Raw genomic sequence first — 20,370 nt, 5'->3', positions numbered from 1 at the left:
ACAACACTGGCCATGCTGCAGCAGAACACAGGCTTGCATATCCCAACACCTTCTCCCTCACAGTGCCTGAAAGCAGACACATCAGAGACAGAAGCAGAACAAACATACCTACAAGTCCAATGTCCTTCCCGCCCCAGGAGTTTGCAGCACTGTGGCTGCATAAGCGGCATTGCACTAAGGCAGCCCCTGGCACAGGACTGGTGCTCCCAAGGAGTTTCTCCTGGGTGAGCTCACAGCCCACTCAGCACATGACTTCACCATCTTCCTCTGCTGTCCCTGGTCTCAGTGCTGCAGCGCAATTTCTCTTCCCACGTCTCATCGTTCAAACAAGGGGCACTAAGACAGGGCTGTGCCAAGAGAGTAAGCCAAATAACCCAAACCCTGGGGGGAATCTGTAGGGAAGTATGAAAATGAACACGCAGATTACAGTTATAGCCATGGATAAGCTTAATCCTCTCTTTCTGTACAGTTTTCAGCACAATAGGAGAATGAGGATAATGTTTTCTATCCCCATTCCTCTTTTATTTGACTTGCATATTTACCCTGAAGGCTCTCTGAGAAGGGAATTGATTTCGGGCACTACTAAATTTGGGGCTGACACAAACTAGCAGCCATTTGCGCTGAAAACAGAACATCAACTCTCTTGAATACTGATCTTCGCTATGTTTTTATCTCTGTGTTTACTTACAGCTCATCATAAAGCTGCCTAAGAAAGTGAGAAATACAGCCAAATGTCTTTCACTCTACATAAAACACAATCAGAATCAGGAAAGCACACATCTCTGGGACTGGCAAAGCTGGTGTCAGAAGCAGTGGCAGCCATATTCTTAAATTTCAGTAGCTACCTCAGTGCTGTTGCCAGCATCAAGCCCACAGCACCACATCTCCATTCAAGCTACGGCTGATTTGCACGAGCAGAGGGTTTACTCATGGGCTGCTATGAAGAAGAGCAGGGCTTGTGGATGGCTTTTACTGCAGCAGTCTCAGAAGTGCTATACTCACATGCCACTGCATCCCACATGAAGCCTCAGGAGTGCAACACGATGTTACGGCAACTACATATTTCAGGAACAGAATGGACGTCATTTATGATACAATATTGTATATATTACCTAAACAGTACTAGAACAGACTTTCTATAGTAGTTTGTATCTGTGTGTGACAGGACACATGCTAAGAACACACATTTCACATCATGGAGATGCGCAGTAGGTTTTGATGAAGACCACAGATATTTGAGATTTATGCTCCACACAATCTCAGTAGCTCCACTGATGCAAGTATCATCAGAACTCCTCACATCCCAGGTCAGAGCCTATGTGCTGGCCTGAACCCTAAGAACAACAACCCAAAAGAGCTCTATAAGACTCCTGCATGTCAGCATGTACAGAGTACAGGCCTACATTAGCAATTCTCTGCAGAGAAATTTACTTGCTGTTCCACTAGCAAATTTTAATAGAGCTTTGCATTCATTAACCAAGCCCGACACTAAATCCAAGAGTTTAAAGAATCTCAGGGCTAAATTCTGACCTGAAGTAACTCATCTGAACACCATTTGAGGCAATGGAGCTGGGTTACATCCACCAAGAACGCAGACCAAACTGCCCAACTCAAGTCACAACACACTGATGTCTCAACAAGAATGACTTAACATTTTCACCTCTCTCATTCCTGCACCAGGCAACAGTGAATGCCACAGCAACTCGAAGGAATGGCTTGCAGGAGGCCCTGGTTCAAACAGCGTTTGTGTCAGAAAGGGTGGCTGAGAGTTGCTGTCCCTGTGACTGTGGTTGCCTTCAGCATTTTTGCAGAGCTGCTACATTTGCCATCATGCCTCGCTGATCTAATCGCTGCTGTTATGAACATGTTGAATGTAAAACTATGTAAACAGTGTGACGCTCTAACAGCCATTCTTGCTTACTGACCTGTGGAAAAGTCTATTCTGGGCAACTGCTGTAGGCTGCTGTGGCCGTTGTAAAGCAGACAAGGCAGTGCACACAGACTTGGAACCTTACCTTCAACTGATACAAGAATGCACAATTAGATTGAACTGATAAGACTGAAAAGGTCTGGGACTTTTTAAAATTTCATCCAACTCTGCTTAGACACTGAAGATGGAGAGCAAGCAACAGGTAGAAGTCTTCATCAACTAAACAAGTGAGTCCTACTTCTGTGGCTTGTAGCTTTAGCTTTCGAACACGCTGTCTCCTCCAACTGGTTAAAAATCAACTGAGCATCAAAAACTACCTAAGGTAGTTTACAGATGACAGTACACAAGATTCCTCCAACAAAATTAAACAAAGCAGTCTCTGGTTTCTCACAGTGATTCACACTGATCATTGCCAATCTTGCAAACCATGAGCAAAAAGATCTCCCCAGCATCAGCCTGTGGATTCTTCGGGCTTGAGAGGGCTGGTTCTGCTCAGATCTGCAGTCAGAGGCACTTGTCACCAGCAGTGATATTCATACACTGAAGACGACCGAGAGAGAATTGTGGGGAGCCCTATTCTATGCTCCTACCCTGTTGGCATGTTCCTGTAGTCTGTGACCAGTGAAGCAACACTTGTTCCTTCTTCCCTGTAGCACACTGTTACCTTGCCTCTTTGCCCACTGCTAATTTAAAAGGCTGTTTGCTTTAAAGGAAACAAAAAAATAAAGCTTTGTACTTCTCTGACATGCAGAGCAACTCTCACTCTGGCTTCTTCATGCTTCAGCACTAAGAAGTGTGAACCAACAGCAAAGTTGGCACACCAGCTGCAGACCTGAGGCTACAAATATTCACAAACACGTATTGTCTTGTTCTGGAAATGAGCAAGCAAAGTGAAAACAAGGAGAATGAGGAATGGGAATAAAGAAACTTAAGGACATTAGGAACAGTCTCTTAAATTAGTCTAAATCCCTCCTCTTTTTCTTTGAAACCATTTTCCTTGACCTTACTAAAGAGACTGCCCCTTTCTTTCTTATGGCATACCTTCAGATACTGAATGGACAGATCCCCTTTAGAAAGTTGAAGGATCATCTTGGGGATCAGGCACAGTATTTACTCTAGGGTTCACCTTCTGCCTCTGCAGAGACCTGTGTCACATAGAGCAAATCTTTCCCTGCCTCAGCTTTGCATCTGCAATGGACCAATTATACTTCCTCTGGCTGCTAAGGGTTGTTAATGTTGGAAAAGAGGAGCTGCCATGTAGTAGGCTGCCATGTAGTGCCCAAGAGACAGCACCAAAGGCTGCTTTCCAGCTGCTGAGGTGATTCACACATGAAATGCAATTACTCTTTTGCTATGCTTTCAGACTCTTCCAGCATGTGGTGGCTCTCAATAAGCCAATGCACACCCAGCTAGTCTGTTATCTTTACATTGCAACACCACATGCTAACAACTTAGCCATATTTACAAAGGATGTAATGGGTAGCCTAATCAATGGGGCTTTGCCCCATCTAAATCCCCTAACTGCACCGCAATTGGCTTTGGTACCATACCCACAGGAAAGAAATGCAAACAGGGTACAGGCTTATTTTCTAATGTTGTGAATGGTGTGTTACAGTCACCCTTTCCACTGCCATTTTTTTTCAGTCACTTGTTGATACATTTACACTACTCCTTTCACTGCTAACCAGTTAACTTTCAGCCCAAAAATAATCATCACATCTTCCAGCAGCGCAGGCTTACCGTGGCCCTTTCTGCTCTGGGTTTCCAGACATTTACAAAGATCACACTGATAGAGAAGCTACAGAAGCAACCACTCTGCAAAGGACAGTTTATTTATCTGCAAGACTGTTCAATTCTGACAATTCATCTTACGCTAGAGAAGCAGCAGGAGACACTTAACTTCAGGAAAAAGGCGAAGCCGCCTCTTTGAATTTGAACCAACCAACTGGATGCTTCTTTCAGAATCAGATCTAGGGCCCACAAACTGCTTGTAATAAGTTGCTACTTCTTTGGAATTATTTTTCTCACGTTTGAATTAAAAGGACATTAACAAAATAAAACTTGCTAAAAGATATTGCGTTCCAAGTCTATATTAAGCTCAGGAGCAAGGAAATAGAATGCAGATATATTCACAGCTTCATATGTCTCTCCTACTGCAAGTTCCTCCCAGACGTCAGCAGGATGTTTGCACAGAAGCGCAAGTCACACTACGGTCCTACGTACAGTGTACTAACTATTCCGGTACTGCCTATTTACCCATAGCCGTTCATTTATAGTAAGTATCATTGTGAGATGAGTCATTTTTCTCATCTCTGTTTGTGTTCCTCTTGCCTCTCATACTGAATTTTCTCTGATTTTCCCTTCACATTCCTGTCATTCTATTTGCATTCTTCTCTTTCGTTAAAGTAACCAATAATAGAATGACTACAGACGCTGAGGCATCAGTACTGAACGTTGCAGTTGACATTCCAAGAAAAATTACTCATCATTGCATCAAACTGTAATAACCAATTTTTGCTTAGTAACACGTGTATGTTTACTCAGCTGCAATAGGAACTAAAAGCTCAACTTTGTTCTGAAATAAAAACGGAGATTATGTCACAACCTGCTGTGCAGGCTACACAGATATCTGGAGTGAGTCAAATGTGCTCTGTATGTCATCTATTTGGTGTTCTTAGTACAAAACTTCTGAATAAAAATTCCAAGCTTTCTGTATGATGTGACATCTCATGTCATCATCTCACTGCAACAGACAACTCCCGAATTTTTTAATACGAAAAACACTCTAAAAATATGCTTCAAATATAAAATATGCTTCAATATTATTTCTGAAATAATTTTCAAAAATATGCTGACCTTGAATATGCTTTGGAAAGAACCAAAAAGACAGACATCAAGCAGACTTTGCTATTGTTTGCATATGACTTTGAAGGGGTAAAGTCCACACCAGTATGAGTTTGTGTCTCCCCGAAAGTTCTTATTAATACTGGAATCACAAATGACTGTTTAGAGAGTTTTAGGACTGCTGGCATTGCAGCAAAGAAACCTGCACTTGAGATTAATGGTTATAAATAATTTACAATAACCTCCCAAATTATTTTTAGACAGTGTAGCACTGCAAGACATTTTCTTCTCCACGTACAAAAAAAGCCCTAGATGGAAAGCACACTGTCACTTCCTTTACTAAATAGCTAAACTCATTAGGTCTGGGGTGAAGATATCCTGCACACCTTTGGTGCTGTAGCTTCTGACCCACTACCCACAAAGCACTCAACACCTCATTTTTTTGTTCTGTCATTGCTTTCTCAGCTGGGACTACGTCAAACTGTCTGAACAGAAGTTGACACCTAAGAAGGGCTCTTAGCATCTGATTGTAATTTTTTCCAGTTTTGAGCTTATAGATTTACTGAGCTTTAAATGTGCAGTAAGGGCTTATAGCATCTTGGTAAGAGGATATTATGTGAATGTAACACCTCTTATAGTTAGTGTGCTTGATCTTACTTCTACTGGTGGTTAATTGAAACCATGAAAGACTCTGAATCAAAGTTTCTTCAAGTTCACAACAGTATTCCAATCATGGAAAGCAACAAATACAGATGCACACACATTAGAAAGAAAAAGAAAAGTTGAAAAGGTCTTAGGAACTTAAAGATAATTGAGAGATAAACTATTATTACACTATGAGGTGTAATTTGAAATATAAAACACTGCTGGCTGATTCTTAATGTTTTCAGAAGTGATCAACTGCATTTAAAATTATCCTTCCACCAGCTACGGAAGCAAGGTACCACTTCAGTATATGGAATTTTTCATAAGGCCATTTTCAGTACCTGAAGACACTTATGTAAACAGCACAATATAGCCAGTAGATATGAATACTTTTACTCCAGAAAACAGAAGGGTGTCTGAGCTGTTCATGCCTGTCCCATTCAGACATCACCCCTTGGGATGTTAGCCAGTTGCTCCAACTTAGTGACTCAAACTGACACCTTTTGTTTGACTAATGACAGCTCCTCAGCGATGCTGATCTTGACCCAGATTCCTCTCTGTCTGAGCATGGAAATTCAGGGCAGAGCACTCCATAAAACGATACCAGCTATCACCTAACTGGCACAGACGAAAAGAACTGTTGAACATGCCCACAGTGAAAAACAGACAGGAAGCATCTCTGTTAAGGTCTTAATTAACACCAGAAAAAAATTAAATCCAAACAATTATGATTCAAAATGGGCATCAGGTTCTGTGACCTGACAGCAAGATATTCTGCCTGTCACCAAGGGGTATTGGCATTATTTGTGCAGGTACTGGCACAGTTTGTGCAGCTGAGTGAACACCATCAGACCCACCATGCAAGCATTGCTACTCATTACCATTTATAAGGCTTCTGACAGCCAGGGAAATGGCAGGACTGAACGGGTGAAGCGAGATCACTCATTCAGTGATGGTACAGGGGCTGTTGATCAAAAGACACAGGTAAAGTGGCTGATCTTCCTGCTAGGTCCCACCCTGAGTACAATGCAGATAAGATTACTCTCTGTCAGCATGGCCTCTTTATCACTCATCTGCAGAACATGAAATAGCTTCAAATTCTGTTCAGGCCAGTGGAAATATTTCTGCTGTCACAACAACAGTGACCAAACAGAGAAAACAAGACAAGAGTTATGTACAGAATTACCACCTTCTCACAGAAGCCCCAGGCACTTGACAGGACAATGGTGATGGGGACTGCCTGGAAATCACTGAACAAGGTTCCTGGATTGTCACATGGCAGGTTTGAAGTGCAAGATTTGGATAAGTAGTTCACATACTTGGATGTATCAGTGACAAAGGAGTCATAGAAATGTTTGCTGAAAAGAACAAACGTTTTCCCTTGAGCTCATGCCTGTGTGCGTAAAAGAAGGCTATTGCCAAGATCAGGCCAAGCCATTGATTTTCAGTTGGAGATGTGAAGGGGATGGTAGTGACACCCTATGGGCAGGAGAGGGGGAGGGAGTGTTGTATCTTGCCTACCTGCGAACAACTAGCTTGAGTTTCTTGTAGGACCCTTTAACAAGGGAAATGGCCTCTCTCCTGGAGCTGCTCAGTTGCACCTCATTGATGTTCACCACCTCGTCACCAGCCTGCAGCTTAGAAGGCAGGGAGTCTGCTTTGCCTCCCTCTTCAACCTGCAAAGGAAAGAGAAAGAAATGGTACATCAATTCTCCTTCAGTGTGCCAGCAGCAGTGCACCAAGTCTGCACACATGTGAGTGACAAGGCAGAGGAAAAGAAAATTGGACTAGGATTTCTGACTTGTGCACTAGTGCACTACTGCTCTTCAAAGGCAGACTAGCGTAGCAATACTGAATATTAGCAGAGGGCAAGATTGTATACAGCTTAACTCACTCTGAATCCTGAGCTTCTGGAGAATCAAGTGCAACCAAAATAGCTTTTATTACAAAATTTGCCACCATAAAATCTGATATGCAAAGCACCTGGCAGTCTATGTTTTATCAGAAGGTGCAGCCTGTGTCAGCCGCAGTCACAGGACCCATATACTTAGGTATGACATCTGATGGCACCCAAGAAGTATTCTCTCTTCCTTCAGTCCTTCACCTTCCCAGAAATCACATCAAAACAAAAGATGCTTCTGAAATAGATTTAGACCCTGATTCCACTAGCAGAAGGACTGGTGTTTGCAGAGAGAAGTGAAATTGCATACACACTTATTTCAAGTCATATCAGGTAAAATGTAATTGGGTCAGGACTCAAACACATAACTCAGCACATGCAGACACGTTACCCTGGTACATTAGCTTCAGTGTAAATGGCAGTTTCTCACAGGTAAAGCCATTCTGTCATGAACAACGGAATTCCAGCTCATGCATTTTATAACACTTAAAAGCTGACTTTCACAAACATTAGCTAATCAATTCTCCTAACTCTCTATACAGGTAGGTAAAAAATATTGTCATTCACGCTACCAGGAAGTCATTCCACTGATGAATGAGCTTTTTCTTTTCTTCATAAGAATAGATAAAACCACAGGAATGAGACTTCACATAAAGATCCTTGTATCACAATTACCAGGAAGGGTGAGAGATGAAACATTAGACCTCACTGCCAGCATAAATAAATAACAAGCTAAAAATGCAGTATGGCCCCAGTTTGTTGTAAAGAAAAACAAGTGGGTAGCATTTAAACTAAATTCAGTAGGGTGGGATACTGGGGGTTAGATTAATCTGCAACACAGTCAACAGAAGAGATTTCTTTTTTTGTTGGTTATTGTTTTGTTATGTTAGGTCATACATGGGGAAAAAGCATTTTTGGACCAGTACGTCCTTGTAACAAATATCAGCTACTTCAAAGGCTAAAATACTCACCAGAAGCATTTGTATTAACTTCTGCCAGATGAATCTTGTTCTTAAAAATCACCAGTTGTAACCCAAAATCATTATCTGTGCTTTATAATGGAGTTATAGATTCAAAAAGTCGGAAGGGACTCTAAAACACCATCTTGTTCAACTCTCTCCTCATTTATTATTGTTTTGGAATTCCACAGGGTCACTGTTTCAGAGTTCTCTTTGCAACTATGGGGGACCAGACATTTATTTTTCTGCTTTGTTTTTGTTGGTTTTTTTTCTTAGTGAAAATGGGAATTCAGATTGTTCCATGATTACCATTATAAATCATCTGAAATTCAAGACTTAAGGAAACACTAAAACCCACAATACTCCTGATAGGATTGTTAACATTATGAACAGCTCTAAAATAAATCTGCCTTCAAACAATGCTGTGTCCCTACTGTCAGTCAAGTTAAAAATAATTTTTGTGCAGGTCTTTGAATGGGGATGCTTACTTATAGCAAATACTTTTTTTTATCTAGGTCAGGATGACCATATTTGAAGCTGCTAAATTGATCAAGTAGAGAAACTCACTAAACTTGTTTTTGAAGACAGGAGCATCTTGAAACAACATGTTGTTAATTAGCATAATGAGCATAGCCTGCAGAAGGGGGTATCAGCTCTGTCTGTAAGTGACAAATTGGAGGCCAGAGGCTGTATCGGGATGGTGGTCAAGTGATAAGATTATCTATTAAAAAATGCCCTGAAAATCTGGGGTGTGCTAGCTTTGTGGGATACCACCTAGTATCCAAGTATGTGCAACTTTGCAATAAATCAGTATTTCAACTGTGTGTGTGAGACTGGCTTACTGCACATCAGGCAACAAATCCGCCTTTCAGACAACATTCCACTTTATGCCTATGCCAGTGGCTCTTAAACTGCAGTTTGCAAGGCTGTGTAGCCAGCCACCGCAGTACACTAAAGAATGTCTTTAAGGAGAGTATGCTAGCCTGCACAGCGAACAGAGTCATCTCCAAGAAATGACAGAGGTTGAAAATGATCTTATTTGCTCCTGTGCACTTAAACTATACACAAACAAGACCTAAAACAAGATTATGATTAAAAGCTTTTGATAGCAGCATTAAAGTTGAATTACCCATGTATCTAGAGATAAATGGAGGTATGGTTGATTTGTTTAATTTACAAAGTTATCTCATCTATTAATAATGTGTTAGCCTTCCCTCTTGCTTAGGCACAGTTATCTCATCTAAGCAGCTGGAGTTCCCTGGATGAAATCCCTGGATTTCCTGGAGGAAACCATTGACAACAGCCCTGGGACCTGGCAATACCACCAAAAGAGTCAAGAGTCAAAAAGACTCATGTGTTTCCTCCGAAAGTCCAGAAATTAGACACTGTCTCCTAAAGTAAATTTCAGATGCTCCATGTTCTAACAAGGTCATTTCCTCACTGAATGCCTCTGAAAATATTTGTGTATAAGGAGCGGTCATATTTCAAGGAAAAGACTGAATAACACAAACAAAACAACCTGCACTATAAACACAAAGCTCTATCTCTACTGAGTATAACAATTATCAACCAAAGCAAACGAGCCTCAGCGTACATGGAACCTATTTAAATGAACACTTGCTTCACTGAACAAGTCATGGATGAGACTCTGCTGGTTCTGTGCTGCACTGAGCAGTCAAGGACCACAGGACTGAAGATACTTGCAAGGCTCTGCATGCCAAAACAGGCAGACAAATACATAGGTAGGTCGCTTCTGCATGTGGCTACCCTCTCTGAACATATTCTGCAGACCAGGCTACAAGCAAGAGGAAAAGAAAGATAAGTCTTGAACCATTTCCTAAGCCTCAAGTGGCTCAAGTGATGTCAGTTGGCAAGGGCAGAGTTAACATTACAGTCTATTATTTTAAGTGTGGAGATTGTGTTGAAGTGGTTTGAAAAGCCATGGTATTGTCAAAATCACCTTCAACAGTCACTCGCTCCAAAAATATAATCACTGTGAGTTACATGACCTAGTGTAAGAGGTCAATCAATAAGCAGTAAGACCTCTTACGGTTTATTTAAGCTGAGAAAAACAAGGTGGTTTGACACCAGCAAACTTTCTGGGTGTAGGACTGTTTCTCAATCCATCAAGAGCAGGAGGAGTCAGCAGGAGCTTGCTGGGGACGGGTGGTTTCCGACTGGATTAAGTGAAACACTCAACCGTGCAGGAGAATGAATATCTAAGACACAAGTTGGCCAGATTCACGTCTCACTGCAGATGCTGTGAATAGAGCCAGCTGCCCAGGCTGCTCTGCCAGGGAGCAGAATCCTCCTCCTTGAAGTCAGTAGGAGCATCTACAGCAAAACATTCATAAATAGTAGCATAAATAGTCTTGGTTTCTGGGTCTTAGTTTTCTAGCTGTAAAATGGACACAATCATTGTAACCTTTGTCAGTTCTGCCCATTCAGTGTATGATCTCTCTGTGCATGATGATGATTAAATCCTGACTCTCATTCCAGGGGCTGTCTCTCTGAATCTCTAGTTCACAGGCTCTGACCTGGTGGGAGTCTTTGCCACTTGAACCATGCAGCAGGAAATTATCCCCTTTCAGAGGATGGCCCTACTTCCTGTGAAATCCTAACTTCTCCATAAAGGCTGTGATTTCAGCCTCTCCCACACACTTCATTCTTTCTTCTGTTGTCCACAAACACATCTAGCCAATGCTTTCAGGTTCTTTACAAGGAGAAAACAAGATTTTCCCTGCCAAGCTGGCCCCCTCAGCAGCTTCAGAACGTCTCAGTAGTCTCCTCAGGCTGACCCAGACTAAATCCGCTCAGCTGTCTTTGCTGTAGTGAAGCCCATTGCCCTTTGCTGAAAATCCCAGAGGCCTCCCCTGATCCTGCTTTGCATTAACACTCCAGTCCATTTTCTTCTGTTTGAGGAGGCTTCTCATCATTCAGTGGATCATACTTTGAACTCATCCGTTCTCCCTTTTTTTGGCTTACTGTAAAAGCAAGAAGTTGCTTAAGCAGATCACCAAGGATACATAAGACTTATTACTACTGTCTTTTGTTTGGTTTGCTATGGTTACTGTAAGTTCAGGGAATGCTCTCTGAGATCTTTTCTCGATTATTTTAAAGAGGTTTTCATTATTTCTTCCTCCTTTCGCTTTCTTTGAGGAGCTTTTGTAACAACACATTCTCTGTAGCTTTTAAGATGTATCATTCCATCTTTGTGTTCTTTGTATTAAGAATGGTGCGTGTGATTCCTGAACGGTAAACTTACTTGCTGAAGTTTCTTATCACAAAAGAAGCAGCAAATACATATGCACACAGTTTGCAGTTAGTAGCCTCACCGCAGGCGAGAACAACCGCTGAGTGGCGCTGAAAGACACTCTGGAAAAAAACAGCAGCCCACCTTAGCTGGTGTTGACAGAAGCTGCAGCAATGACAGCGACGCTACTGTGTCACACACTGTAACAATAGGAAGCATCACAAATGAACTGCTGGAGACGGCTGTCCAGAATTACTGAGCTGAAAAATTTTTATAGGAAGGAATGTGGTAAGAGAGGAAGAAATCTTGGTCCATTAAGGACTTGGGAGAGGTGTCTTTCTCTGCTGCGAGTTTCCCATGACTTACCCAGGAGGAGCATTACAGAAAAGTTCTCTGCTTCAGACCCCTCCTCTGATAAAGCATTTGTAATGATTTCATGCATTCCACTACAACTATCTTTAGTTTTGCAATTGGAATGATGCATTTCCAGTGAATCTAGGTGCCTGGTCCCACATTAGGTTACCAGCACTGGTACTGGTACAGAGACCCAGTGGGCCAAGTCTGGATTACTCAGTAAACTTGTAGCTGACTGATTTAGTTTTCATGTTGGAGATGAGCTTTTTTTAAGCCCCTCTTGACTTCAAAAAGGCTTCTCAAACCTTAAAACAGAGTTGCAGAGCTGCCCAATGCCTCCAGAGAATATGCTGCTCCCATCATTCAGACTGAATTCCATGTCAAAACTTGGGGGCAGTGAGAGTTTCCCATGCAGCAGAGAGAAATTCTTCCTTATTGTTCCCAACCTCTGTGTCAGCATGACAAAGCAGTTAATATGATTCAATTAAAAAACAGTTAAGTCAAAGGTCTCCCCCTGGAGCCATATCTCTGCTGGATATCTCCATCTTCAATGCAGACATGCATGGAGGAAGAATTTAGCTACTAACATTTACTTGAAGCCAAATAATGTGTTTCCAAAGTTGTTATTGTTGTATTCTGCAGGGGAGCAAGCAAGGTTGTTTTGTTTTTTTTTCTGATAGTGCTTCAGATTGTTCAGCAGTAAAATTACTGCTCACTAGTGAAAAGTACAGTAATGGAAATGTGAATTCATTCCAGATAGCTGTACAAGTTTTGTGCAGAATGAATTCATCTCGAGAGCCTGAATTTTATTTATTCAGGAAGAACAAGTTAAACTACATGGCTTTGAAAGGTTAATAGTGCTAAGAAATCTTTCCAGAATTACCAAAAAGGATCTGCAACTTAGCACAGGCAGAACAAAGTATTTTCACTCAGTCTAAAACGTGTTAATGAATATATTTACTTGCCTTGCAGCAGGACTCCTCAAAGGAGAACTCCAACCTTTGTCATTCACAACTGCAACATTTCTGGTATCTTTAGGCTTATTTTCCAGATGGTGCATCAGAGAGGCACCCCCATAAACTTAGAGAAACATCTTCTTACTTATGCTGGTAGTGACAAGTCACCTGCTCTGATTTTAGCACCGCAACGGTGATCAACATCAGAGAAACTCAGAAGTAATTGATCCCATACAGAGAACTGTAATAGACAGTTCACAAATTCTTTGCAGTGTCTGCCTATGTATGTATGTGAAAGGATATAGAGACTCACTTTATCTATCTGTCAGGACCAAATCTGCCCCTCCACTGAATTCATCAGCTTACTAAGAATGTGTGTAACATTCCACTTTGACTCCCAGGAGAGAAAAAATCCAGTGTCAAGGCTGTGGCAGAGAGCTCTACCCTCCCCAGGCAGTTCAGCAGACCAAGACAGGAGGAGCTTGTGTTCTTGTTCAGTTCTTTCATCAGCATTGGGTGCACTTGGCCTCAGAGGGACACAGTGGTGCAGCCAGCCCGAAGGGTAGTGGGATACTGGAGAGCACAGCCCCTTGCTTCTCCCCTTTCCACTGCTGGAGAGCACTTGTGCTCTCAAAGCTGCTTTCCTTCCTCACTGCCAGATGGCCAAAGGTCATCTGCTCAGAGAGTAAGGCTATCCATCCCTCAGTGGGGTAGAGGAGCTTCCCTCAAGGCAATGCCCCCAGAGAAATCACTCCATGTGTCTTTACTACTCTCCCACTCTTCTGCTCTGTTGCAATCCTTATTTTGCCTGTGTCCACAACTGGCCCTTATAAAAACTGAAATGATCAGCAGCCAGTCACCCATTTTTATTTTTATTTTCTTTTTCAGAAGAGAGATTTCAGGAAAGCATTTTGTATTCACAACTGGAGATCAAGACTGTAGACAGAACATTGGAGCACTCCCACACCAGTGCAAACAGAGGGTCCCTGAAGGACCAAAACCTTTTCCAGCTGTATAGAGGATAAATTGACTGTGGGTACCAAAGCAGTGATCCAGCTGCAGAAATGCCGCCCTGTTCCATGCAGTCTGAACGCAAGTTACTGACAAGTGGCCAAGATTCAAGGTCATTCCTCAGGCTACTCTGCAGACTCCAACACTTCCACACCTTCCCATTTCTTGTGTGATTGTTTCCTGTCCTGGGAACAAGGTTAATCTCAGCAGTCAGCCCCTCAGCAGAAAGTGGCAAGAAGTGGATGGAAAACAGATTGCTGACTTCAGCTACAAGAGATAAGAAGACATGCTTGGATGAGTTTGCGTCTGACTCCACTTGGTGACTCTAAATTCCTAAACCAGCAGAGGAAAGAAGGCTCAGCTCTTAAGATAATTTTCTACCTTCTTAAGCATAGAGCTATTGGGATTCCACAGATATTTCTGCATTAAAAATCGGAAGGACAGGGAAAATCAAGTCTCCTTTCAGCTAATGCACAAAGAGAGATGAAACTACATGACAGCTTTGACTTCAGACCTTCAAGAAGCCTCCAGGGTTTTTTTATTTTTTATTTATTTAAATTTTTTTGGTAGCAGGAGGCAAAGCTAATAGTAAATTTTCTCCACCTGCCTTCATATATACAAGACAAGGAACTAATCTGTGTTTGCTCTACAGTTACGCCTAGAGCCCTATCAGGTCCCTCTGTTAGAGGTGTGGTGCAGGCACATTATCACCAGCAGTTCCTGCCCAAAGCTTACAGTGCAAATGGACAGGTTAGACAAGCAGAGGGACAGGAAAGAGAGATGTGGAAAAGCTACGTCAAGAGCAAATGCAAAGACAGCAGCAAAGCTTGCTCACAGATACGGTGTGACGTCTTCAACATATGAGCTGAACCTGGAGTCTAGGAAAAGCAAGAACACCTTTAGAAGAGAGGAAAAATCAGCTGGCCTTTTCAGCCAACTTAAAGCTACCTCTGACCTGTCTACAGCATTACATGTTCTACAGTGCAGCAAACAGCACATCTCCTCCTGCTGCATCACCCAGGTGGCCAGAGGACAGGAGATGGCTCCTCTCCTGGATCTCACACCATTTGACTGCTCCATGTCTCGGTGTCTGGAGAGCCAGGTCCTCAAGCCTCTTTTCTATCTTTCTCTCATTTTGCTGAAAGCATGAAGTGAAAGGAAGTACGATTTTTACCTGAGTGACAGACAGAGCCACTTGAGCAAGACATTCCCGGGCAAGTACAGAGCAATGTTCTCTCCATTACAGTCTTAAAACTCAAGGGATTGCTTTCTCCTGTTCATTCTCTGCTTCCTGCATGAACTCAGCTTTTATTCCAGGAGGGTCTTGCCTGCAGAGCACACCCTGCCAATGCACATGGTAATCAGAGAGAGCTTTACTCCTTTGTTCCCTGCTTGATTTTTGCAAACAATCCATTCCATGCATTCCACAGAGGGTACATAAGCAGGTGATACAAAAACTGGGGCCTGGTGCATGCTAACTTGATCCTGTTTGGTCGGCAGTGGTTATCAGGATGGTATCAACTAAAGGGGCTATAAGAACTCACTCCTGCTATTTTGTTGTAGCTGACATGGCTCGCCCCTCTCCTAAGCACACAGAGCCAGTGACTGCACATATCTGAGAGTTAATATTTGCTCCATAATGTGAGAGTTAAAAATAGCCATCTGTTAAATAATCTGCTGGAAATGTCTTCTGCTGTGCCCCTAAACACACTCAAGGTTTCCACAGTCAGGACCCTTGATCCTGTGTTACCATCCTGCCCCCAATTTTACAGCCATAACTCACATGTCCTGCCACCCAGCCATGTCTCAATCATCAAAACCCCATCTCCTGTGGTATTCTGACAGTGAGTCCATTGGGGTACAGATGGGGATGCCAACAAACATAGAGCCACCCAAAAAGAGGAGCTGTTTTTATGATATTTGCAAATATCTCTGGGTTTGCATAGTCTCTTCTCAGAGCATCACGTTACATACCCTCGCTCCTCTTGTCCTTGCTATCTGGGAAAATAAAACAGTCAGAGATGTGTCTGCACACATTTTTGTGTCCTTCTAATACAGGACAACTTTTCAATCTCAGGAAAGGCCAAACTTAGCATCATGGGAACTGCCATAGTAGGAAATCTAGTTATTGCTCAGATCTCATCATATGTGTTCTGAAAACAAGGAACAAATGACACTGTTTGGAACTTGCCTTTCAGTACCTTTTGCACAGCATTGCCTTGTACACATTTTCACAGGATGCTTTTGTGTCTTGCCAGACTCTTCCATCATCTTCCTATACTTGCTGTTACAGCTCATACTGTGATAATCCCTAGAAGTTGTGTTGTAACAGAGCGACCAACAGCCATGAGATTTCCTTTGGATTGTGTCTTTTGGGGGTAACTGGAAAATATTTCCAAGTGAGAAAAGATGTCTAAAATGTACACACCTGTGATTGGTCCAGAGTAGAAAGAAATCAACAATCAACAGGCTCTAAAAATACAGCAAATGAATTTGTGTTTCATTCCATGATTAGACAGGGCCCTGGCATCATGCGAATTCAAAGCAGAAGCTCCATGAAAATCTGCCTTGTAATTTGTTATCCCAGAAATCACATAAACCTAAAGATACAGGATTTTTGATCTACTGGAACACGTGGTCTCTCCTAGAGACAGGTCTGTGGGCTCATTACGGTCAATTACTGCTTTGGATGCTTCTCACTTCTCTTTCCCTTTTTATCCATTCCCTAATATTTAACATTTTCATTACACACACTACTACAAATAGGAAATAACAACAATAATGACAACAGTAATAATGATCCTCAAGGACCTTCTTCCATTATGATATTTGACATTTTGATTGCACGGGAAGACAGCAGGAAGTATTGTTTCTAAATTACAGAGAAATGAAAACAGAAGCAATGTTTATGTAACTTTTCCAGGGTCACAGAAAGAATCACACATTAGTGCTGGAGTTGCACTCCGTGTTGACTGCCAGGTCACACTGCACTGAGGCCATATGAGACTCCTCACTTTCATATGTCTACCCTGTCACCAACATTAAGCCATCTTTCCTCACAACAACTTTCCTTTCTGCAACCAAAGAGGAACTGCTCTTGGATATCCTCTCTTCTAGTTCTTCTCTTGTCTCCTTAGTACTCATTCTTCATTCACTGTGTTCAGACTCTCACTGTGTTACCATTTTCCTCTCTTTCTTTTGCCCTATATTCCCTTTATCATGTTCATCCTTTCTCCCTCAGCCTAATAATGCAAACTAATAAACACTAAATGATCTATATCTGAGAGGAAAAAAAAGATGCAGCAGAGCCATGCAAGAAGAACTGAGCTGAGCTCTTCCAGTGCATTCAATCACTGCCTAAGGGATTCAGGTATTCAGTTCTTGCTTAAGGATCAGACATCCAAATTTTTAGAAACGCTTTCAGTACTGAAGCTTAGAGGTGCCAGTAGCAACTAAAACACAGCTTGACATGGAGAGATGTGTCCTTTAGGGCAACAAAGCAGTGTTGACATCCCTGGTAATGAGAAGGAAATGCTAACAGAATGTCTGAAAGTAGCTAGGACAGCTCACCCCAGCACAGCGACTCAGTTCTTTCTGACCAAACACCAGGTCACATGCTCCACAATAACACAGCAAGAACTCCCCTTGCACCAGATGATGGCAATCGCACTTGGCTTGGAGTGACAGTGCCAGTACAACAGAGGAGTTTTACAGTCCAAGCCATTGTCATCACATCATACTTGCCAAATCCTTTCTCTATTCCCTCAGACTCCTATAGTTATTAAAAAATCTTCTCAAGTGAACTCAGTGCCCATGAAAAATGCCAGGTTCACAGCACTGGAGATTCATTTTCTTTGCTTACAGATCAACTTCCTGGAATTGATGAAAAGCATGGACAGGCAGGCTGCGTGTTGGAGAACTTGTTCCCTACAAACCAGTGTGAAAGCGGGCAGTCTTAGCTGTGCATGTTTTCCTAAACACGGTCCTAACGGGCTATCCACATGGAAAAGAGCATAAGAAGCTCAGAACTGAAAAGCCTGTCCTTGCTTAGGTCTTGTGGGTTTTGCAAGGCTTTGCGAACTTACTGAGAGCAACATGGAGACAGAGGACAAAACTGCAGGGGAGACAGATCCACAACTTCGGTTGGTTGGTTGGTTCACAACCTTCACTCTGCAGCCACTGTTCTTGTCCCCTACCGCCACCATGTGGCAGTTCGAAATTCAAAGGATAACTGCTCTTCTTCACGCTTCTCTCTCGTTCGCAGCTGGTGGGACTCACCCTCACAAAGCAGAGGGATGCTTTGCTAACGACGGTTTAAACTCGGATCTCATACAATGCTAGTGAGAAGATGAACAAGCAGAACTGTGGATAGTTCTGTTTTTAGTAACAGGAGTTACACAGTAGCTTTAAGATAATCTGAAAGGCCATTCGATTACTCCTGTTGTTGTGGAAATAGTGCAATTGTTGCACTTCAGCCAGAGTGAATATCTCAAAGATTCAAAGGCAGGTGCATGAATGAAACTTATGGTGTGGAAAAGCAAGACAAAGCTATGAAACAGTGGCATTTGGGATTACTTCTTAATTTAGACCTAGAAAAAGCAGTCAGACTCACCAGTGAATGTTGCAGTCCTCTGTTTAATTACAAACGGAGACAGAAGGGGTACTGACCACTGTACTGATATCTTCCAATACAAGCCACTTCTCAAGCCGCAGTCTCTGTTTTCTCTGCTCTACAGCTCTGTAATGTTTTTGCTAGTAGTGCTCTTTTTTCATTAGTACACAGCTCATTCCTCATCAATTTATCCTGCAAGCATGTTAGGCTGCTCAATTTCTTTTTAAGTTATGTTTATAAGCACTGAATACATTTTGGGGGGGGCTCTATGTCAATTCTTTAAGCACAGTCCAATAGGTCAAGTGCATCACTAAATCCTCTACCCAGGTGTAAACCTACATGTCTTCAGCCTGTACATGGAGAGCATCTTGCCAGCACAAGAAAATTTTGGAGTAATTTTGAAAGCAAGACAATAAAGAGGCTTAGCTGGTGATTAGCAAGACTGTCTTTAAATTTAGCAATCTGAGACCCCACTTGCTTATTTTATACTCCAGATGTGGACTCTAAAATGATCCAAAATTGCTAATGTAATGCACGGAAGCACATTTGCTATGTTCTACCTTAAAAAAAATCCCCTCAGACACAGGTGGCTGGGAAAACTACTCCCTAAAGCCACCCTTTCAATAGACAGACAGTAGTTCCTGCTCTCAGCATTTCTTTTACAGGTATCCTGACAGATGACACATAGGAAAATCTCCTAGTCCTTATGAAGTACAAGGTATGTTTTCCTAAGGGAGACCTTTCTCTGGACACAACCTTCATTCTCCCAAGAAGGCGGAAGTTTTCACTGCTGCATAACAGTTATCTCAATATCAACAAGATTCCCAAACCACTCCAATTCATATCCATGTATAAGGGTGACTTTTGAGACCATGAGCAGCAGAGCTGAGCATGAAGCTCGCATATTAGCATACCCTAAAAGGCAGAGGAGGACTCTGCTCTATTTTGTCCTATTCCAGAAGCAATGAGGTTCATCAAGATATGTGCACAGCACCTACTCCTCTCCCTGCTTGAATCCTCTGAAGTAGCAACACCTTTCTGGAACTGTAGTATGAAGCCCTTCTAGGGGAGATGATATACAGCTGAGTTTCTGAGTTTACCTGTTTATCAAGCCAAGCACTTTGGGGAAGCATTATTTTTAGCTGAAGCAGACATGCAAATGAATTTAACTGGAGTTCAGGTTGAGGCAGGTCCAAGCTTTTAGTGCCAGTGATGCCGTCATGGAGATGGACAAGGTAAACACACCTGCACAAACACCAGGCACATTGCCCGCTGTCCTCCTCCTTCCTGCATGCTGAAGAGCTCTTAAGCATCTCTTCTGAAAGTTTTCTGTGTGAGATAAACCTCAATATACACGTCAGATGGCTGCCAACTTTGCAGAAGCATGTATCTACACTTTGCCCAGCACATAGCCCACAAGTACGACGTACAAATGCCTTTCTAGAAGGATTTCAAATCCTTGTTTTGCCATCACAACTGTCTCAAAAATACAAACCAGAAGCCTGCATCCTCCTTATGTCTTTTCAGTCACTTTGCATGATTTCCTGGTTTATCACAGTTCTCTTTCCTTTTTTTTCTTTTTCTTTTCTTTTAAATCTTTTTTTTTTTTTTTTTTTTTTTTTTTTTTGCTGCTTCTTTCAAAAAAATGTCCTTGAAAATAAAGTGATAGGACAAACAAATATGAGATTCCCATTAACAAGGACAACATGAAATGACTTCAGTCAGAAGGCCCTTGATCTCAGGAAAGAATTGGATTACAAAGGCATGCCTTCCATGAGTACTTTCAGGCTTAATCACATTTAATAACTGAATTAGGACAGTACACAGAAAGTCACCAAATCCCTATACCATGAGAAGGACACTGTGACTTGTCAGCCTCTTTCCTTCTCACATGCACACCTCAAAG

The 20,370-nt window shown here is 42.2% G+C and overlaps 1 long non-coding RNA gene across 1 annotated transcript in view; it reads right to left on the bottom strand.

The window, feature by feature from the left end:
* Window positions 1–6,946: 6,946 nt before the first annotated feature.
* LOC128080074 (uncharacterized) overlaps window positions 6,947–20,370 on the bottom strand; it is a 46,665-nt gene continuing 33,241 nt past the window's right edge. Inside the window, exon 4 of the long non-coding RNA XR_008206481.1 lies at window positions 6,947–7,095. This is a non-coding gene — a long non-coding RNA (uncharacterized LOC128080074). The remainder of the gene's footprint in view (window positions 7,096–20,370) is intronic.

This window comes from Tympanuchus pallidicinctus, unplaced genomic scaffold, assembly GCF_026119805.1.
Source record: "Tympanuchus pallidicinctus isolate F22 unplaced genomic scaffold, pur_lepc_1.0 scaffold2, whole genome shotgun sequence".
Lineage (NCBI taxonomy): Eukaryota > Metazoa > Chordata > Aves > Galliformes > Phasianidae > Tympanuchus > Tympanuchus pallidicinctus.
This window is presented reverse-complemented; position numbering and strand designations above follow the sequence as displayed.